We start from the raw sequence: 22,189 nt of genomic DNA, 5'->3' as shown, positions 1-22,189 counted from the left end.
TCTGGCCGCGGGGCGCTCGGGCCAGTCCTTCCCCGGGCACTCGAGCTTCGCGGCGGCGCGCCCACCCCACGGCGGCAGCCGGCCCCGGGCTTTCTGTCCTTCCTCCCGGGCGGCGCGTGCTCCTAACTCCCGGGAGGGAGCCGCTGCCCGGCCCAGCTCGCCCCCTCCGCGCTCCTCGCTCTCAGATGCACGGCAGCCCGGAAAGTTGCGCAGCCGAGGCTCCGCTCAGTCGAGCCGCTGGGCCCGCCGCCGCGCGCTGCCAAGTGCCAAGGGGGGCTCTCGGCGGCTGGAGTGTTTGGACTCTCCGCGGTGACTTTCTCATTTGACAGTAGCCGAGGGGGGTGGGGAGGAGAAGAGGTGGCCCCCGAGGAGGAGGAAGAGGAGGGGGCGCGGAGCAGGGTCCGGGCGCACCACCACCTCGCAGCGCGCCGCAGTGGGCAGAAAGTCAAATACGGCGGCGCCGGCCGGTCTTCCTGGTCCCGGGCTGGGCGCGACGCCGGGGACCCCCTCGATCGGCCGCGGGATGGCGGGGGAGGGGTCCGCGCCCCAGCACCTGCCTGGCGGGCCTCGCTCTCCGGCTGCCGGGCGAGGAAGGAGGTCCGATGCGGCGAGAGCCAGCCTGGGTCGCCGGGCCTCAGCGGGCAGCCTCCCGGCTCGCCCAGGCGCCGCGTCGCGCTGTCCCCCGCGCCATGCCGGCTCCGCTCGCTCCGAGCCCCTCCGGGCGCGCCAGCCGACTCCGGCTCCCGGGCGCGCCGGGCTGGGCGGGCAGCGCTGGCGGCCGGGCAGCGGCCGGGCGCCCTGCTCGCTCCTCGCGGCTGCCGCTCGGCACTTGCAACTAACTTCGCCCAAGTTTCCTGCGCCCGCGCCGCCGCGCCGCTCCGCTCCGCGCGCTCGTCTCCGAGCGTGTGCCCGCCCGAGCGCCGCGCCCGGGCTCCGCTCTCCTCGATTCTCCAGGCGCCGACGAGCAGGCACCGGGGCGAGAGGCTGGAAGAGGAGATCTAAAGAAAATGCGCCATCACCTCGGTTCTCAGGTCCGAGTTGGGGTCGCTCCCCGACTCCCGCAGCGCAGTGGGCCCTTCCCGGCCGCGGCCGCCCCTCCGCTCCGGAAGCGACAGGAGCCGTCCGCGCCGGCTCAGGTGAGTGTCGCTACCTGCGTGTGCACGCGCCCGGAGCCCGCGCTCGGTGTGCAAGTCCAGCTGCCGCGGTGTGTGTATATCTGGGGGCATGTGGAGGAGGTGGAGCCCGGGACTCCAGGAGGGGGGAGGGACCAGAGAGCCTCCTCCCGCTCCCACACCCCCAGGACCTCGAATTAAACAAGATCCCCTCCGCCCCCCACCCCCCTCCCACCTCTTTTCACTTGAGAGCAGGTTTAGGCGAGTGGAGAGCCCGGAGCGCGCCGCGGAGTCTGCGCACTGTTTGGCGTTGGCAACAACCCCTGGTGTCCTCCGGCTCCCCTGGCCCGAGCCGCACTGGTGGCGACTCTGGAATCCTGTGCCCGGAGAAAGAAGGAGGTGCGCGCGAGGAGGAGCGCCTCGAGAACTACGGAGCAACAGGGTGAAGCCTGAGGAAGGGGGGATGCTCCCGGAAAAGGGAGACTTTTCCTAGCAAGACAGTGTAATCATTTTCCTTGGAGGTCCAGATGTTCCTGGCTACAGATGCTCCCCGGATTTTCTCGCACTGGCGATGCACCCAGTCAGAAGTAGTGGCGTGAAAATACCTGAGGGACGGAGCTTGCGTGGCAACCCTTTCGAAAAGGACCTAGCCGGGGCTCAGAGCTGGCGTCCTTGGCTGACTCTTCCTCTCTTAAAAATTATGGGGTTTGTCTGGTTTTGTGTGTGTTCTGGTCGTCAGAGCCTTCTATATGCTCATCTCTTGAAGGTACAGTTACCTTATACCATCTCACTTAAATGCACAGCTAGAGTGACGGTGTTTAAAATCAATAAAAACATAAAACAGTTCTCTGAAAGAATAAAGAAAAACACCCTGGAATACCGTTTTGTTGCTAAGCCTAATTTCCTTTCCATAAAAGCAGTTTTGTCCTTATAAACCGACGTGGCGTGACAATCAGGCAGAGCTGTTTTGCTCTAGTCTCGCTCACGTGTGCGGCAGCCCACTAGAACTCGATCTGCCTGGAGGTTTTTCTCCCCAGGTGGCCTGCCCTTCAGCGACCACTTTTTCTGGCTGGCTGTGGCGGTTTGGATTTGACCTAGCCATGTGGTCTGTACCAATAGGACATCCTGTAAGCTTTCATTCTTTTAAATCTTCTGCCATTGATGTTCAGTTCATCCACGGAGTTTTCATGGTAATGATGGACTTAACTAAAAACTGTTTTAGGTCATCAGATGTACTTGAAAATTAGGTTGGTTTGATTGTTCATTTTCATAAAAGAATGTAGCTTTAACTTTAGCTGCTGTAATATATGGAAATGTAAATCAGCAGTGAAGTCTCTAGGGGTCTTTTGCTTCAGATGTCACATTTACAAATGTTGACTTTGTATCAGCTATACTCTTGTGTTGCTGAAACAATTGGAGTGATTTCTCGAGAGTCAATATATTCCTTTATACGTTTGGGTTATATATGGTTGTCTTTAAAAACACCGTGTTATTCACAGACTCTGGGTGGAGCAATGGTAAACCCCCAGCAGGTGTAATTACATAGACTAGAATATTAAATGTACTGTTTTGTGATGATAAACTACAAAATTATCATCCTGGAGCTTTTAACCTACTAACCTCTATAATAGGTTTGAGACAAAAATATTATACACTGTCATACAAAAGACCTGTGTGTAGTGATGCAAGATTAAAAAAAAAACTGTTATTCACTAAACATTGTGACTAAAGTTGAGTCTCATGTTGAAAATTATTTCAGCAGATAGATCAAGAAGATTGGGAACAGAGATGTGAGTTAAACTGTTACATGCTTTTTGCACATTTAAGTTAAAAATATCTATTGTGACAAGATTACCATGGAAGGAAATGTTCGTGTATTTGATTGTGTATTTGCTTGTATATTTCTATGTGCAATATCTAGTACAAATAAAATCCATATATGTCCCTGGAGATAGTCTAATAACTTGTACAATAGTGTTGGGTGAAATTACATAAACAACATGGAAAGTTCTTAAGCCAAAGCATGATGAACTGTATTTCAGACAAAGCTGTTTTCTACACTTAAAAAGAAAGTGGGTGTTTGGGTGTTAGTTTGCCTATTTGCTAAGTAGCATTTCACACATTTCAAAATAGGGGGGATTTGGTTTCCAATTTCAGCCTGGGGATCAATACTCTTGGCATAACTACCCTTCCCAGCCAGGGGGCTGCCCATTTAATAGGGGCAGGAAAGAGATGCAGCAGGGCTCTGTGTAAAGAACCAACCTGTACATTCTGGCCTGCATCTGCTTCTACTTCCCCAAGTAAACTTTCTTGTGGGTTGTCTCTTTGATGAGCCAAAAATGTAAATCCAGTTTCATTTCTCAGTGCTTATGTTTGAACTGATAAAGTGTTGTCTGTTCTTGAGCCTTTTTTTTTTAATCTAAAACTGAAAAACACCAAGGTAAAGGAAAGAGCGTGGGAGGAAGGAATGAAGGGAAAATGCGGAGGAAGAGAACTGCAAGTTGGATGGGCTTCACAAGGTCAAGTGTGGTGGGGAGCACTCATGCCCAGCAGTGGGAGCACGGTGTCATGCCTGGGATCACAGATACAGCTGATCAGAAACGGAGAGTCTGAAAAGTTTTAAGGGCTATGTACATTTCAGTGTCTTCCCACCACCTCCACCATCATCCCCAGCAAATTGTCTTCATTCAATTCTGAAACTTTCACTAGGAGGCAGCAATGAGGTTGTTGGGGAACAAAGTCCTGTGGCCACACCAGGCTGAATGGCTTTCTTTTTCTCTCCCATAACTGAGGGGCAGGTTGGAGTCCCATGGGCAGGGAGGGCTCAGAGTGACCTGTCACAGGCCTCCGTCCTTCCGTCTCTGCTGTTCTTTTCACTGGGTTTAAATCCAGTGGCCCACTGTCATTTTCTTCTACCGCCAATGAGGTACCAAACCACAGCTGAGAAAGCAAAGCATTGGGGTGCTGAGAGGTGACCCCTTGAAAGTGACTGGCAGTAAAGGATGGCCTCAGAGGGGCCACATCATGGCAGCTGGAACTCTGAGAACGGCACCTTGCCTTAAGAAGATGCAGTGAAAGAAATAGAAGCTTCCATCCCTTTGTGGAAAGATAACGCAGCTTGTGTGTCCTGTTGGGGGTGGTGGGTGAGAGTGAGCAAGTGAGCAAACTGGCACAACTCAATCTTCAGGTATCACAGTCCTCTAGCTCCCTAGTTCTCCTTAACACCCCTCTGCCACCAGCCCATTGTGGGGGGGACCCTAATACCGGGTTTCCATCCAGCCCAGAGCCCAGAAGAGCAGGTGAGTCATGGTGGAGCTGAAAAGCAGCTCCTCGTCCATTCCTGCTCCATCTCAGCCTTTCTTCTCACTGATCTCCCTGTTCTTGGAAAAGGGGCTTCCAGGTCATTGTGAGAACACCCCCTTTCTTCCACCTTGGTTGTTCTCAAGCAGCCTGGCATTTTCAGAAGGACATTTAACGACAAGTCAGAACAAGAAGAACAAAATGAAAAACTGTCCCCTCTCAATTCTCTTCTCCAAAAAGGAAATGCAGCTGTGACAATATGAACCACCAAGACAGGCACCATCTTGAAGTACAGGTCTCACATGGCGAGAACACCAGAAAAGCAAGAGGTGGCAGGGGGAATATTTGTCTGGGAATAGGAGCTTTTTTAAGTGGGAAAGATGCTTTCCCAGACAGGAAGAGGCAGGCTGCACACCGGGCCTCTCATGGCCTGTGGCATAAAATCCTTCCAACCCAGCGGTTCCCGAGAAGGCGAGCAAGTGACTCACAGTGAGGTGACAGGTTAATGTCATCTCACAGACGCACTCATGTTGAGAAAACCCAGACCTAGGAGAGGGAGCACCCTTCAAGTGTTCTCAGGGCCACTTTTCTGCCTTAAGGACTTAGAATTCATCTGCCAGGTACTTTGCTTCTTTTATACTTATCATTTCTTGATTTCTTAAGACACTCCACCTTTCACATGTATTATCATGTGCTAAGGAAGCCCCTTCTTGGTTCTAATCTACAGGCCTTGTGCAGAGAAGTCAGTGACTGGCCCCAAGCCATAGAACCCAAAGTAGAGGAGATGGGATTTGACCTAAAGAGGGTCCCCACATGCTCTGAGGCCCTCCCCGACCCCGTCTCCACGCCACCCACTTCTTCAAGCTTTTGTCACCCTTTCAAGGCTTTGCTCTGTCCACATTGAGGGAGAGCCCAATGGGAATTTCTCCAGTTAGTGAGGCCGTCTGCCCCATCAGAGCACCCGAGTCTCTGGGGTGGTGGCTCGGAGTCCTGTCCTGGCTCCTGTCCAGCCAGGCCCCCAGAGCCCCCCACCCCCACCTCCAGTGGTAGTCAGCACAGAATGGGTCAGGTGCGTGTCACTTTTCCTCACCCCTGCACCTCCCAGGGCAAACACTGAACAATCCCCAGCCCTGAAAGACTTCTTTCTCTCCTCCCCCTCTGATAGCCACAGGCTGCTAAAAGAAATCTCACAACAATGATATCTAATCTCACTCTTAGTTTTCTCTCAAACCCTAGCTGTCTGCCCTGATCCCCACCCTCTCCCTTCCCTCTTTCTACTTTAGTTTTGTAAATTGCCAGTTCACAAACTTGGATTAGTCACAATTCCTGACTCATGATACACCTTTATGACTGCTCCATCAATGGCCCACTTATTTACAGTTCGCTCATTCATTTGCCCACTTGTGTAATGGTGTGACAAGTGCCTCTGACTCCCCAAAGAGGGGGCCCAAGGGTGTGCCTGCTAAGATCCAGCCTCTTCTGCCTCCTACCTATGCCATCATTTTCCTTCCTCTGACTTATTTATATAGCTTTTTTTCTTCTGTATATGCCCTTAAAAATGTTTTAATTTTAACTGTTTAAAATTGATCAAAGTGTTATCAGGTAAAATTTTAATCTATAATCTTGATTAATTTTTCAAAAATTTATTTATTTATGTTTACAGAACTGGGGTACAGGCCAGAGGTGTGGTGGGTGAGAGGCTTCACCAGAGACAGAGTGGGGAGCAGAAAAGGCAGATTGACCAAGTACACTGCTGAGGGGAGCAGTGGGCTGGTCAGGAGAGGTCTGCTGACCCATGTGGGTCAGCTCCCTGGCCCGGGATCGAACTCGTGATGCGGTGGCTTTGTAGAGCTTCATAATGCAGTGCTTTAACCCCTCGAGCCACCAGGGAGAGCCCAATGGATTTTTTAATTCATTATATTGTTTGGATTTAATATTACTACATATCACTGAGTTTAGTTGTCTTAGCTGTTAGCTGTATTCAGTTGTGTAAATTCACTAGTGTCTCTGCTTGCACTCTCCTCCTGAGTAGCTTCTGGGCGGTTTCCAGTTTTTAACGTTGTGTACTGGTTGCTAGGTTGATTTGGGAGACTTGATTCTTCACAGCTTTAATGCCAATAATCCATGAACCTGGTATCCTTGTGTTAATTTTGTTTTTCTGAGCAATATTATATTATAGTTTTCTGGTAAACTACACACTCCTCAATCTCGCCTGGGTTTTTAAAACTATTTTAATACCACTATCAATTGCATAAATTTAAGATGGTATTTTATTTTTATTTTTTATTATTATAATAGTTTATTTCTACATCATTTTGTGCCTTTTTCCATCTCAGTTGTAATCCCCGTGGGCTTCCCATCACCAAGTCACCCATGTGCCATCAACACAGTCCAGTGCACTCCCCCTTCCCATTTCTGATCCCATTCCACCCCTGTAAAATGTCTCTGGTATATAGTTGTTCATTATTATTGTTATTTTTTCTTTCCGGTCCTTTATGCTATGAGTGAAACCACAAGATGGTATTTTTAAAAGAATTTTATTTTCTGTTGGCTACTGGAGTATAGAAATACATTGATTTTGTATGTTGACTTTGGACAGGACAAACTTTTGAAGCCATTTTTAATTCAAGATTTATTTTAGGCTTTTTGAGATTTTTTTTTTTTTGTATACAAAACCATGTCATCTATGAATACAGACGTGTTACTTAATGGCATTGCGTCCATGACTGACCACATATATGCTAGTGTTCCAGATAGCCTGGATATATCATAGGCTATACCATCTTGGCTTTTGTAATTATGTTCTTAGTGCTTGCACAATACAAAATTGTCTGACTATACAGTGGTTAGAACATATCCCAGTCATTAAGCAATACATGACTAATTGAGTTTTCTTTCTTGCTTTATAATTCTTACACATTTGTTTCTTTTCCTTTGCCTCATTACATAGTCTGGACTCTTCAGTTCACTGTTAAATCATGATGGCACAAAATCCCAGATTCATTCTTCTGTGACACAGAATGAAAAATCATGAGATATATTTCAAAGGCTTCAAATAGCAAAAATATTCCTGCGATCAACAAACAAAATTGGAAAACTCACTCTTCCTTCAATCCTTACTGCAACAGAGACAGTAGTTAAAACAGTATGGCCCTGGAATAAAGACAGGCACAGGTCTATGGGACAGAATTGAGAGCTCTGAAATGAACCCACACATATGTGAGCCCCTGACTTATGAGAAAGGAGTCAGGTAATACAAAAGGCAAGGAAAGTCTCTTGAATAAGTGGTATTGGGAAAATTGAGCAGTCACTTGCAAAAGAATGAAAGTGAACTACTATCTAGCACCATATACAAACATTCATTCAAAACAGATTAAGACTTAGATGTAAGACCTAAAATCATAAAATACATAAAAGAAAACATGGGTGATTCACTCCTTGATGTTGGTTTTAGAGATATGTTTAGGGACTTGACTTCAACCAATTTCTGCAATAAACACAGAAATAAATAAATGGGGGCCCTCCCTGGTGCCACAGCGGGTTAAAGCACAGCACTGAGAAGATCAAACCACTTGCACATGAGTTCAATCCCCGCCTGCCCCAGAGGAGTTCCACATGGCGTGGCAGACCTCTCCTGACCCGCCCGATGCTCCCCTCAGCAGTGTACTTGGGCGATCTGCCTGTTCTGCTCCCCTCTCTGTCTCTGGTGAAGCCTCTCACTCTCCGCATCTCTGGCCTATACCCCAGCTTTGTATGAATAAATAAATCTTTAAAAAAAAAAAAAAGAGCAACACTATTAAGCTACTTATAGCCACTGCAGTACGAGTTCAATCCCTGGCCAGAGAGGTGACCCACATGGTGTGGCAGACCTTTCCTGTTTCCCTGCTGCTCCCCTCAGCAGTGTACTTCAGTCAATATGACTGTTCTGCTCCCTACTTTGTCTCTGGTGAATCCTCCCACCCCCAACACTTTTGGCTGGTATCCCAGTTCTTTATGCATAAAGACATCTTTTAAAAAATGAACAAATGGAACTTTATCAAACTGAGAAGCAGCAGCTTTCAAAAAGCTATGCAGAAGCACAGCAAAAGAAAATCTGTTGTGTACCCATACAGTGGAGAATTACTCAGCTATGAAAAAGATGAAATCCTGTCATTTGCACAACACTGACAGACCTAGCATGCATTATGTACAATGAAATAACTGAGCAGGAGAAAGACAAACACCATTTGATAGCACTCATGCAGTATAGAGAGAAAGTAAAGAGGTGAACTAAATGAAATAAAAATATACAGTTAGACTTTAAGACCAAATAGTATTAACCAGAAGGGAAAGGGAAGGTGGGGTGGCTAAATCATGTAAAAGGGGAGAATGGTTGATATATGGCAAAGGGTAAATCTGGACTTCCAGTAGTAAGCTTACTATCATATACACATGTTGATTTTTAATGATATGTACCCAAAACTTATGTTATAATGCAACACCACTTCAATTCAAAAAAGGAAAAATTCATATGACAGCGGGCATACCTGTCCCTTTCCTGACTACCTTATGACCTGCTTGGGCTTCTCTCCTCAAATGGTCCCATTCAGCCTCATCCCATGGACACAGAAGCTCACACATGTCCACATTTTCCTGGGACTCTGCTTGGCTATTTTCTTTCTTTTGGAAAGTCAGTTGACCAGCCAAGTCATCCAGCCTCTATTTCCAGAAAAGAACCCCACTTGTTTGGGTTTGTAATCCCACCCCCACCTCCCAGCCCCGGGAGGACCTCCTTCAGTATACATTCCTCCACTCCCCACTCCTCTGCCAGCCTAGCAGAGGTTATTCTCAGACTTGCCTGGTCAGGGTGTCATTTGCTTGTTTGATGCCATTGGGCTAAAAACTGGAAAGTTGCCTAGTGCTGGAAACGGAGGAACCACAGTCCCTGTGCCTGGAACATTGGCTGTGGGCAGGGGGGGCAGTTAGCCCTGGTGTCTGGGTGTCCCACCATGGAGAGGGTGACTGGTGGTCCAGCCTCAGTGCTGGGTGTGGGGACAGCTCCGGGTCAGCCTCCAGCCCCACTCCAGATAGTCTGGGCCTGAAGGAGGACATTTGCTTTACTGGACTGCATAAAGTTCCCTTTCTCCAGAGGCAGGGTCAGCAAATACCATAATTCCTTGTAATTTTTGCAGCTTGAATAGGAGGGCACGAGGCAGGAATCCAGAAGTATTAAAGAATAGTGGTTAGCCTGATAACCATCTGTGCCTAATCATTCCAGCTGCCTGCAAAGTTGACTTGTGACCTCAGTGGGCTTATCGCCCACTGGAATTTGTAGAGCCACATTGTATTGTAATGCTTTGTTTGTGCACTACAGTGTTTCTATATACTAACTTCCTAGTTGACGTGTCCTTTTGTTCATTATCAGTCTCCAATTTCACATTCCAGCCAGTTGTCAGGAGTGGCCAGAGCCTGACTACAGCAAGCCAGCAGCCTGCTTTTCAATGCACTTTTAAAACAGTATGTGACACTTATGCACAACCATTGTCCACTAGCAAGTACTTCTATGGCTGCCGAACAAAGCCCTGTACTTGATCAAGTTTCTCTTTGTTTATTTATTTTCAGCAAATGGGGTTTTCATTGTGTCATGGGCTGGCGATTTAATAAAATTCTGCCTTTGCTATGAGGATGCATGCGAGTGAGTTAAGAGGCAAACCAGCAACAGCCTGAGAAGGACATATGGTCGGATTGATCCAGGAATAATAATTGGGAGTTGCTTCTGTAAACAGACCTGCAAGAAGCCGACTTGATTACTCCTTACGGTAGGTTTCTCCTAAAGGTCCCTGAAGCGACTACTATTTTAGTGCCAGTGCCTCTTGGTAGCAGCTATTAACCCATTATGTGATTCCTCGCTTAACTCTGCACATCCTTAGGCACAGACTATATCTTATTGATCTTTATAGCTCAGCACCTAGCCAGGCTCTTGGCATCAAGCAGGTGCTCAATAATTGTTGAAGGAATGAATCAACCACACATTAAGACTGTGTCTGCGCAGACAAGGAGGGAGGTGAGGCTGAAGACTTAACAACATGATTCAGGAACAGTGTTATTAAACTAATCTTAATTAATAATTTAATTAATTGATCTTAGTTAAGTCTTGAGTAGTGCTGGAAATGAGATGACGTATAGTGCTGGAAATGAGATGACGTATGTAGCACTTCTGATTCCCACAGTAAAATACCACACTTACATTCTATTTCAAGTATCATCTCCTTCCCTGGGTCCCTCCGATAATTTTGTCATTACATAAGTGCCTAATCTTTTTTTTTTTTTTTTAAAGATTTATTTATTTGTACATACAGAACTGGGGTACAGGCCAGAGGCTCAGGGGCGGTGAGAGGCTTCACCAGAGACAGAGTGGGGAGCGGAACAGTCAGATCGACGAAGTACACTGCTGAGGGGAGCAGCGGGCGGGTCAGGAGAGGTCTGCCACACCATGTGGTCACCTCCGGGGCAGGCGGGAATCGAACTCATGCAGAAGTGGCTTTAGCTTCTCAGTGCAGTGCTTTAACCCGCTGCGCCACCAGGGAGGGCCATAAGTGCCTAATCTTAAAAGATGCCTTACTGAAAGCCTACCCGTGACAAAAACAGTAGTGCTTAAATTAAAATATGAAAGTTGTTCCACCTGTTTTTGCAAGATCCTTGATCAAATGAAATTTGGTTAAATGAAAATTTACAGTTGAATGACATCCACATATATTTCTATAAATTGAATGAACTACCTAAAGAACTAGTGATTGTCCATTTTTACTGAATATCTTCTAAAAAGTACATTTTTTCAGTGCTTTTAGCATGAAGAATAACATTTAGATCCTAAAAGTTATTTGGGCCTGTGGCAGGGACTCCAATGGGACTTTTAAGGGTGCCAAGATGGGCCCCTTTCCAAAACTCACATTTGAGTCACAGATTGGGGCTGGAAAGGGAAACGCGGAGCGGCACAACACCAAAAGCCACATTCTGCACTGCTGCTGTGCACAGAATTGTTTTGCACCCTCCCGTCTCCCACACTGGTCATAAAAGCTCAACTCAGGTCTGCTTGTCTCCAGAGGTAGAGCCTTTAAAAATAATTAAGGTTAAATTATGGCTCAGGTTCAATAATTAAGGTTAGCATTGTAAAGGTAGGACCCTGAGCTGATAGGATTAGCCTCCTTGTAAGAAGCAACAGCCAGGGAGCTATCTCTTGCTTCCTGTGCCCAGAGCAAAGGCAGTGTGAGGGCCAAGCCACATCTTGAAGCAAGAAGTGGGAACCCCGATCTTGGACTTCCCAGCCCCCGGGACTCAGAAAAATTTTCTGTGGTTAAGCCACCCAGTCTATGGTATTTTTCTGACAGGCTAAGTAGACTAATACACTTTTAAGTGTTTGATATTTTCCTTCAGATTTATTTCAGTATTAACTGTGCAAACATAAAAGCTAATCATTGTCACTGCCATCCATTGACAACTCTGTTCCACTTACCTCCAAATAAAGGCTGTTATAATGGACAGATGATGTCTTTCGTTCTACTCAAATTATGCTTGTTCAATTTACAAGTGCAAAATATTTAGTGAGAAGGGGTGATGACTTTGATTTTTTTTTAGACAAGCAGTGGTCTGGGAATCTGAGACATGGCCTGAGCGGCCATATCTGAGCGTGTAAGAAGGGGCTGGAAGGCAGCAACAGGTAGGCTGAATTCGCCATGTTTACAGTGGTGACCAGGGAGGCAGTAATTGTTGGGGAGGAGACTGAAGGAAGATAGTCTGAGCACTTTCCAGCTTAAAGCATGACCATGGTGAAGTCTACACGGACAGGCTGAAATTAATTGTGTTATCATAGAAACTTAACTCGCTGCTTTCTGAATTCTGTGTTGAACGGCTATAGACTTATGGCAGCTTAAAGACTGAGGCAAATTATCTCTTCCTCCTTCACTGAGAGATGAAGTCTAATAACTTATTCTATGCATTAGGTTGGTGACTTACTTGTTACTGTCACAGCATAAGTGACCTAAAGCATGACATGGTAGAATGTTTGCATCTTCCACCCGGGTCTCTTGGTCTCTGAGAGCCCTGAGCTGCCATAGGAGATTCCAAACCTATTCAGAGATACGCTTTGACAGTACCACTTAATTTGAGCTTTCTGGGGATATTCACTTTTCTTATCTCCAGGGGATCAGATGGAAGAATAAGGCTATCGTGGAGGCTCCACACCGGTACATCCACCAGCAGAATATACCAGTGACCGTGCCATGTGGGATATACCATGCCACGTGGGATAGAACTCAACCAGCTGAGCCCAGCCCGAATATCTGAGATGTGCGAAATCATGAGATGTACGAAAATGCTGAAGCCACTACATTTTGGATCCTTTCCTGTGCAGTACCACACCCACAATAGAATTCATGAGGACACCAAAGTCCAGAGTTACAATAATTACAAAAAGTCCACTGCAAGTTGATTCTCTTGAAGATTCCTGAGTTCTCTTCAGCGTAGAGAAACCAGATTTAATATATCCAGCAAAGGAGAAAAGCATACAGATTGCAAAGCCAGTCTGGAGACTTTCTCTTGTTTCGAAGGGAATAGTTGAACAGTTGAAGAAACTCTATAGTTGAAGCCTCTCCTTCCCCCACATTATGAAATTGTAGATGGTTTGAAAGGAGGGAAGAAGCTAGCTAGGAGCCCCTATTCATAGCTGGGACCACTCTATTGTAATAGCTCTGGTTCACAGCAAAGGCCTTTAATTTTCAATGCCCCCCACTGCTTTTCCTCAGTCACTGGCTAGATAGGAATCAGTTCCCTCTTCTAGATTTTCTAGTCTAGCCAGACAGACATACCTTTTACTTTCTTTCTACAGGATAAAGACAAACTTTCTGTGGTCACATATATCATTTATCACCTGCATGATTATAGCTTAAAGGAAAATTTCTTTAAAAATCAACGCTTCATATCTAGAGCACCTCAATTAAAAAGACAACTATATCTATTATTTTGTATTCTTGGGTAATATGTGTCTGTTATTAGGAAGATTCGAGAGTAACTAAACAGCCTTCATATTAGAGTTTAGGTTCAGGGTTACATTTGTTCCTCTTAATTTCTGATTTTTCAATTTTGAAATATATGTGGATAAAATTTCTTTATTAGACTGAGAAAATAAACTGTTACTTTATGAGAGCTGATTACACATCTAACAATGATACTGTTGCAAAAAAAAAAAAAGAGTAGAAGCGAAAGACATAGCTAGAGGACATAAAACATTTACCCCAAAAATTAACATATAATGATACACCTCAATAACATTTATTTGGTGAGGTTCCACCCTCTTTGCTTCAGCCATGAGCTTTTAGCTTTCATCTCTTTTTGGAGATATGTTACTTAAGGAAAATGTTAGTAATGTCTGCAGAGATGAATTAATAAACTCCAAAGCTGATTGGACTCCTACTCAATCTGATGAATCAGTGGTTTTGTGGTTTCTGACATCAGCAGAGCCCATCAATTAAAATACATACTGCAATTAATGAGCTTTTAATTATAAACACTGTGAATAGGATATTATCATAGGGAAAAAGCAAAAAAAAAAAAAGAAGAAGAAGAAGAAGAAGAAAAAGAGAGAGAGAGACATAAAGAAAAAGGTAGGAACAGCAGGAGATCAGGGACGCTACATTGGGAATCAAATATCCTGGGTTTGAATTTCAAATTTACTTTTTACTAGCTGCCAACTTATTTTTGGAGTTTCCACTTTCTCATCTATAAAATGAAAATAATAATATTTGCCTTAGCTCGTAGAGTTGTTGTGAGGTTTATAAATAAGACAACATAAATATATAGTGAAATGTTATTTTTCAGATAAACTATGTAGTCATTGGCCAAGCAGGTGTACTTAGTTGGCGTGGGGTGTGGGGGACGTGGCTGGACACCAGGATGAGAAAGGAGAAAACTCTTGGTGGCTCTACCGGATAGGACTCAGCACTGCAAGCTGGCGGCCACTTCAGTGCTAGTTCGACCCCCCATCTGGAGGTGACCACATGGCACAGCAGACCCGCCTGCTGCTCCCCTCAGCAGTGTACTTTGTCCATCTGCCTGTTCTGCTCCCCACTCTGTCTGGTAAATCCTCTCACCACCCCTGTACCTCTGGCCTGTGCCCCAGTTCTGTATGAATAAATAAATCTTTAAAAAAAGGTTAAAAAAATTATTAACACCATCTTTCCCCCACTGGATGTTTGTTTTTCTTTTAAGGCATATTATAAGACTTGTTTACTCTGCTTCTTCCATATTCGCTCTGATGCTCAAGGAACCTTCTCCTTCACTAGCTTCAGAACTCAGTCATCCACCAGTGAACTGTCACATTATAAAAAGATGGTTACTTTTAAAAAACTACTTAATATTAAGATATAAACCACATATAATAGAATTCATCTAATTAAGGTATAACATTGATTTTTTTTATTTTTTTTTTTAAAGATTTATTTATTTGTACATACAGAACCGGGGTACAGGCTAGAGGCTCAGGGGCGGTGAGAGGCTTCACCAGAGACAGAGTGGGGAGCAGAACAGGCAGATCGACGAAGCACACTGCTGAGGGGAGCAGCGGGTGGGTCAGGAGAGGTCTGCCACACCATGTGGTCACCTCCGGGGCAGGCGGGAATCGAACTCATGCGGAAGTGGCTTTAGCTTCTCAGTGCAGTGCTTTAACCCGCTGCGCCACCACGGAGGGCCTAACATTGATTTTTTTTAAGTATATTTCTGGAGTTGTGCAGCCACTATAACCACCAAGTTTTGGACTTTTTTTTTTTTTAAGATTTATTTATTTGTGCATACAGAACTGTGGTGCAGGCCAGAGGCTCAGGGGCGGTGAGAGGCTTCACCAGAGACAGAGTGGGGAGCAGAAGAGGCAGATCCCGGGAAGTACACTGCTGAGGGGAGCAGCAGGCGGGTCAGGCGAGGTCTGCTGCACCATGTGGTCACCTCCAGGGCAGGCAGGAATCGAACTCATGCAGAAGTGGCTTTAGATTCTCAGTGCTGTGCTTTAACCTGCTGCACCACCAGGGAGGGCCAACTTTTGGACATTTTTATCACTTTGAAAGGACCCTGTGTTCATGAGAAGACGTTCTACATTATTCCCTAGCAGCCTTGTCTCCACTCAGCCCTAGGGAAATACTAATCTTTCTGTCTCGATGGATTTGCTTATCCTGGATCTTGCAGGTAAAAATCATAATGTATTAAGTGGCCTTTTGTGAGAGGCTGGTTTCACTTAGAAAAGTGTTTACAAAATTCATTCATGTTGTCAAGTCATTATTGCAGATATCAATGACTTATTCCGTTTTATTGTTGAATTACTATTCTCTTGTATAACCATGCCACATTTTATTTCTGTTAATTAGTTGATGGGTTTTGTGTTTGGCTCTTAAGAATAATGTTGCTATGAACATTTAGGCAGAAGCTTTTGTGTGAACACATACTTTTAAATTTTTACTGGATTTATGCCTAAGAGTAAAATTTTGGGGCATACAGTAGCTGTGTTTTTATACTTTTGATCAATGCCTCATCTACTGAATGATAATAATAGCAACTGTCTTGGATAACTGTTCAGTTGTTTTCCATGCACTCACTATGCATATATGGATAAATTTGACAGCGTCCTATATTTCTCTAATATTCTGTTCATTTTTTAAAAAGGGAAGTGTACAGAACTGGGCTTCAGGCCAGAGGTACAGGGGCAGTGAGAGGATTTACCAGGGACAGAGTGGGGAGCAGAACAAGCAGATTCACCAAGTACACTGCTGAGGGGAGCAGCGGGGAGAAAGGAGAGGTCTGCCGTGCCATGTGGGTCCCTCCCTGGCTGGGGATTGAACTCTTGCCAGCTAGCTTCCTAGTGCTGCACTTTGACCCATTGCAGCACAGGGAGGGCCCTATTCTGTTCATTTTAAAAGTATATTTTCTTCATTCTTTAGATGAAAAATAGCTTTCATCAAGTTCTCTGATTCTTTGTTGGTTCAAATATAATGCTGAGTCTCAATGAATTTCTCATTTTAGTCAACTGTATTTTTAAATTTCAGGATTTCACTTTAGCAAATAATTGTTATTAACTCTCTCTCTTTGATAACTAATTTTCTTGATATCTGGCTTTACTATCATTCAGTAAGTTCATTGAACATATTGATAAATACTTGCTTCGGAGTCTTGCTAAGCCTGACTTCTGGATCCTTTCACAGACAGTGCGTGGTCTCTGCTTTCAGCCCTCTGTATGTCCTATTTTTTGTGTTTCTTTTTTTTTTTCACCCCTCACAACTTCATATTAAAAACTGGAAATTTTAGATAATATATTTTAGCAACTCTGGATGCACATCCCATACTCTCTCTCTGTGGACTGTTTTGTGGCTTGTTTATTTGGGGACTTAGCGGGACTATTTTAGTGAAATTTGTTTCTTCTACAGCCTTTGTTGTCACTCATCAAAAGACACAACTTGGGAGTGTGTCCAGCCGCCCTGGGGGACACGGGTAAGCAGGGCTCACTCTTCCCGTGATCCCTGTTAAATTGTCTGCCTTCATTGATATATGTGTGTTTATATTTAAACGGCTTTCACTACTTAAGCTCTTTCACCAGGGAGAGGACTTGTCGAGCTGGTGCTGACATTCCAGAAGTGATCCGATAGAGTTAAGTCATCCCATTGAACTACATCCAGTGCAAATAAAAACAAGGCTTTGGTCTTGATCTCTAATAGGTCTAGTGACAACAACTGCTATCTAGTCATCATGAAGTTGTATGCCAATTGGGATGTGGCTGACAGTGGGTGACACATATGTATAAATCTGTCACCAGTCCTGGGTGAATTGTTCAGGCACTGTCTGACAATGAGGGAAAAATTAATAGATAAATAATAAACAAGAAAGCATAATATCTCTGTGGCATTAAAGAATGCAGAGAGGAAATACAGACCATATTATACAAGACAGGGAATTCTGCTTAAAGATTAAAAAGATTATGATTGAATATATTGAGAATGAACTTAAGAAGGAATATTTGTCTGTGGAAACTTGGCATATAATTTATAAAAACTACAAGAACCCAAATTATTAGTTGATGTAATTATTTTCTTGGAGCTGGTATGATTTATCAATGTCCAAGTAATTAAATGCAATTTCTGAGGATAATATTTCAAAATGAGAGCTAGGTTCCAGATCCACCCCTGCCATTATTCGCTCCCTCATTTACTTATTCACATGCTCAAAACACTTTGAAACTGTGAGGTATCATATGACTTGTTAGGTAGACTATTTCACTTCTTCATTCATGACATAAAAGAGCTGAATTTGGTCATTTCTAAGGATATTTTTCTTATTCAAAATCCTATGATTCTCTTTCTTTTCTTTCTCTCTTTCTCTCTTTCTCTCTTTCTTTCTTTCTTTCTTTCTTTCTTTCTTATACAAGAACTGGGGTATAGGCAGAGGTGTGGGGGTGAGAAGATTCACCAGAGACAAAGTAGAGAGAAGAATAGGCAGGTGTACTGAAATACACTGCTGAGGTGGGTGGGTCAGGAGAGGTCTGCTAGGCCATGTGGGTCACCTCCCTGGCATGGGATTGAACTCACGGCCAGTACTGCAGTAGCTGTGGCTAGCTTCATAGTGCTGTACTTTAACCCCTTGTGCCACCAGAGAGGGCACTCCTGTGATTTTCAATGGCATAATTGAAATAATTAGCCCTCCGTCCATTCAGGAAGTATATATTGGTTATCCAGTATGTGTAAGCATTGTTTTAGGAACAGTGAAATGTTAGACATAATTTCTGCCTTTGTGAAAGTATCAGACATTCAAAATAATAACAAGTGGCATGGCTTCACTGAAAGAGAAAGTGCAGGGTGCTGCAGGGAGATGTCAGGATTTTCCAACAAACCCTCAGTGAATAGAGGGTCTTGCCAAAGTTTCCCTGAGGAAGTGTAGCCCGTGCCAAAACTTGAAGAAGCACTAACAGCTGAAAAGGGCATAGTGTGGGTAAACAAGGTAAGATCACTTTCAAGGTCTGGGAACAAGAAAGAGCCAATGGACTTGAGGAACTCGTAACAAAGTCCAGTGTGACTGGAATTCAAGGCAGAAAATGCACATAAATAGTTGATGGGAGGAGAGGGGCACCTACCTCTGGCCCTATTTTCATTGCCAGAATCTGTTTCTGATGCCAGAGAGCACTTGGGGTTTTATTCCACTTGAAACATTTTCAGACCACGAATTTTCCTTCTAATACAAGCAGGGACATTATCCGGAACGGTAATGAAACCAGCACAACAGCTGGGAAATTTGACTGTCACACAACTAACTTTCACTAGGCATATTAATGACCCCATGCTGTAAAGCACCCGTTGAACGCCACCGGAAGTTGCTTCTCGTGTCCCGGAAGTAGAGAAGGGGGTCACCCGTGAGCAAGGAAGTGGAAACTGGAAGAACTTTTCTCTTTAGAACTCTTCTTCCAGCGCACCCCCTCCCCCCACCCTGGCCTCCCAGACCCCCACCCCATAAATTCCTTATTATGTTTGGACTAAGCGATTTCACCTGTATCCTCAGAAGGCAGTGAGGTTGAAAGCAGATGAAATGACATGACATTAGTTAGGACTTCATTCAGTTGTGTAGTGGGAGGAGTGTTAGAGAAGAAAGCAAAACGGAAGGCTTACAAAGAGGAGCGGCAGGAAAGACTAGGCCACACACAACAGAGAGAAGGGAACAAGGAAAATAAAGTACTGTGTGTGTGGCGCTGAATTTCAAGAAAAGTAAAATAGTTCGTGAATGAGTTTATAAAATGCAAATGTTAGGTTTGATTAAAAGATAATGCTTGCTTCAACGATAACAGGCTTCCCTTTATCTTATGCTCCTGCTTTAAAGTCCTGTTGTGTTAATTTGCTCAGCCTTCCATTGTTCAAGAAAAAAATAATCACATGGTATTTTTACTGTTTACATACAAGGTCTTGTTTTGTAGATTATATTTCATAAATGTAACCTTGAGTATCTTTCATTATTGTCTTTTTTACAATTGTTTTCATTATTTAATGGCATCAAATAATAAAACAAGACATCAAAAGAGCACTTTTTGCTCTTTCCTATTATTTTTTGCTCATCTTCAGTCTTTGTTAGATAAACATACATAAGCATGTGCAAATTATTGTCACTCTTGCTGACATTAAGAACTTGATCTTGTACTATTTTAAATGTTTAGGTCGTTATGTATAAGTAATCTCTCCTTTAGGTATTAATCCATGATTTCTTCTTTATGTAAGTTAAATAATAATTGGGATAAACTGTAAATTAGAATTAAACATTTTAACTGAGCCAAGGCTATAAAGTTCAGTTTATGCATTCTCAAGCTATTCATAAGCCAGTTTTCAATACTCTTGTGTTATAGGATTAAATTATAGCTTTGCAGTAGATTAGATTTCTTTGTATTGTATTTATACATCGGGTTGGTCCATTATGCATTTTCCCATACTGTCTTATAAACTGATTAGGACATAACTCCTTCTCCATTGTATTCATAGGAGCCCACCATAGCATGGTTTTCAAAAGCAAAATTAAATATCCAATAACTCTGGCTTAGAAAATCATTTGTTCTCAATTGCTGCATTGTAATTCTGTCTATAGATCTACCTACCTACATTGAGCTTTAAAAAAGAAAATGCAATTAAAGACACAGATTGCCACGACTGAGAAATTATATTCTGCTAACAGTAATGAGTAAACTTTCCCCACTCCTGACCCCAGAGAGGCCATCTAAGAGCTTTACTAAAGAAAGACTCGGATGATACTCTTATGTCTTAATACAATACAGAAAATATAAGCATGGTCACAGATCAGTTGGTATTTCCTTTGGCTTTAAGAAGCTGAGCCTTTGTGTCCTGAAATTATAGCATATAATCCTTGAATCTGCTATGTGGCCAAATAAATAAATAAATAAATAAAACTCAAGTATGCTCTTTTTGTTTGCTGAAAACTCAATATGCATTATGAAAGCAAAATGTTTAGCATTTTACCAAGCAATAAAATGTCATTCAAATGATAATACCTTATTAAAGAAATAGAGTATTTCTTTTCTATTAAAGAAAAACAAAATAGATGAGTTAAGTCCAGCCAAAGGTAAATGTTGGAAGCTCACCTTTACTTTTGGATATGGCAGTTGTTTGCCAAAACTAGAATGACAATTCAGAATTGCGTGTTGGGCAGAAGTGGGCAATGGTGAATGTTTGGGCGTGTAGGAAGATTCCTGGGTAGTTCCTAAGTAGCCCCCTGCCTGTGATGTTCTACTGAAGCTTCCAAAGGGGCAAGGGTCTAGACTGATAGCCCAGTTAGGGTGGCTGGCTCAGTGTCAGCCCTGACTAGGCGCTCATGGAAGGTTGTTCAGTGAAATGAGGGAATAAGTGAACAGGACATGCTCCCTTGCAATATTCTCTTAACTCCTGTCTAGAGCTTGAAGGCCCCAGGCTTTTCCTGTGCCTGGCACATCCTAAGTACTCTGAAACTTCCTGTCTGATTGAGTGAGAGGGGTATCAAAAAACGCTCAGATGGTACTAGAAGTACTCAGATCTGTGGATTAGAGACCCATAACTTATAGGCAAGACCTCCATTACCTCAATTTAATGTCCCAAAGACCTTTTGGGAACATATCCGCTTGCGGTTACATTCTTAGAAAGGAGCTGTACAGGAGGCAATGTTGCCTCTATTAGCTTATCTTGGTTTTCCTTGGCTGCAGAGAAAACTTGGAGAATTATAATTAGTTTTGAGAGGCCTAAAAAGAGACTTATTACTAAATCTGCAATTTTTGACCCATATCGTTACATTTTCTTTCTCGCTCTTCCTCCTCTCACCTCTCTCTCTTTTCCTTCCCCATGACCTCCTTTCTGCCCCCTCTGTAGTCTGCCTTTGATGTCAGGAGCTTCTTTACCTTGAAAACGTGCACCAGACCATGACTGGTATAGCTCCTGAAATTGTTCTCCGGTGAAAAACCTTCCCGAGTACAGCAACAATTAACAGTTCCATTTACAACTAGACTCAAAGCTTTATGAGTGGCAGAGATGTAAATTTATTTTAACCTTAAATCTAAAAAAATCATTTTTGTGTGTGGGAAACCAGTGGTAGGAGACTAGTGTGATAGAGAGATACATTTCAATTAATTCTTCCACCAACACCTTATCTCTCCTGCATCAGAACCTTTTATAGTGTTAAAATTAACAATTATGCAGCTGATGGCTGGCCAAATCCACCAGGGGACCTGGAGAGAGCCTCAGATAACACGACACATATAAATCATTCAGGAGAACAATTCATAAAAGAAAAGTTATCTGTGTTTGGGATGACATTGGAAGAACTAAATAGGAGTCAATTTGAAGAAGGGACATTTAGATCCATTGTCCGGCTTGCCTTTTTCTTTTTTTTTTTTCTAATTGTGTCATAATATACATTTTTAAAATTAATTATCCATTAGGCAAGATAAATGTCTCTTCCTGTGCGAAGGAAATAGTGGCCTCATTGGCAAAAGATTATTTCACATGAGTAGCGCTCAGAAAGAAAGCTGTTCCCAGATAAGGTGGCAATGGTTCTTTGAAGAAGCACAATGCAGGGTGACAGGCAAGCCCGTGTTTACCAAACTGAATAGAGCACTCGCGGCTTTCAGCCCACAGCTCAGTTCTAAAAACTGGGACCCGACCAAGAATACAGGCTAATGGGGCCATGACACGGGTCCAGGAGTTGCAAGCACATTTTCAGAGCTTTTCTCCTCCCCCACACAGGTAGTTTGT

The sequence above is a fragment of the Condylura cristata genome, unplaced genomic scaffold (assembly GCF_000260355.1).
Source record: "Condylura cristata isolate star-nosed mole 26May11 unplaced genomic scaffold, ConCri1.0 scaffold00010, whole genome shotgun sequence".
In the NCBI taxonomy this organism is placed as follows: domain Eukaryota; kingdom Metazoa; phylum Chordata; class Mammalia; order Eulipotyphla; family Talpidae; genus Condylura; species Condylura cristata.
This window is presented reverse-complemented; position numbering follows the sequence as displayed.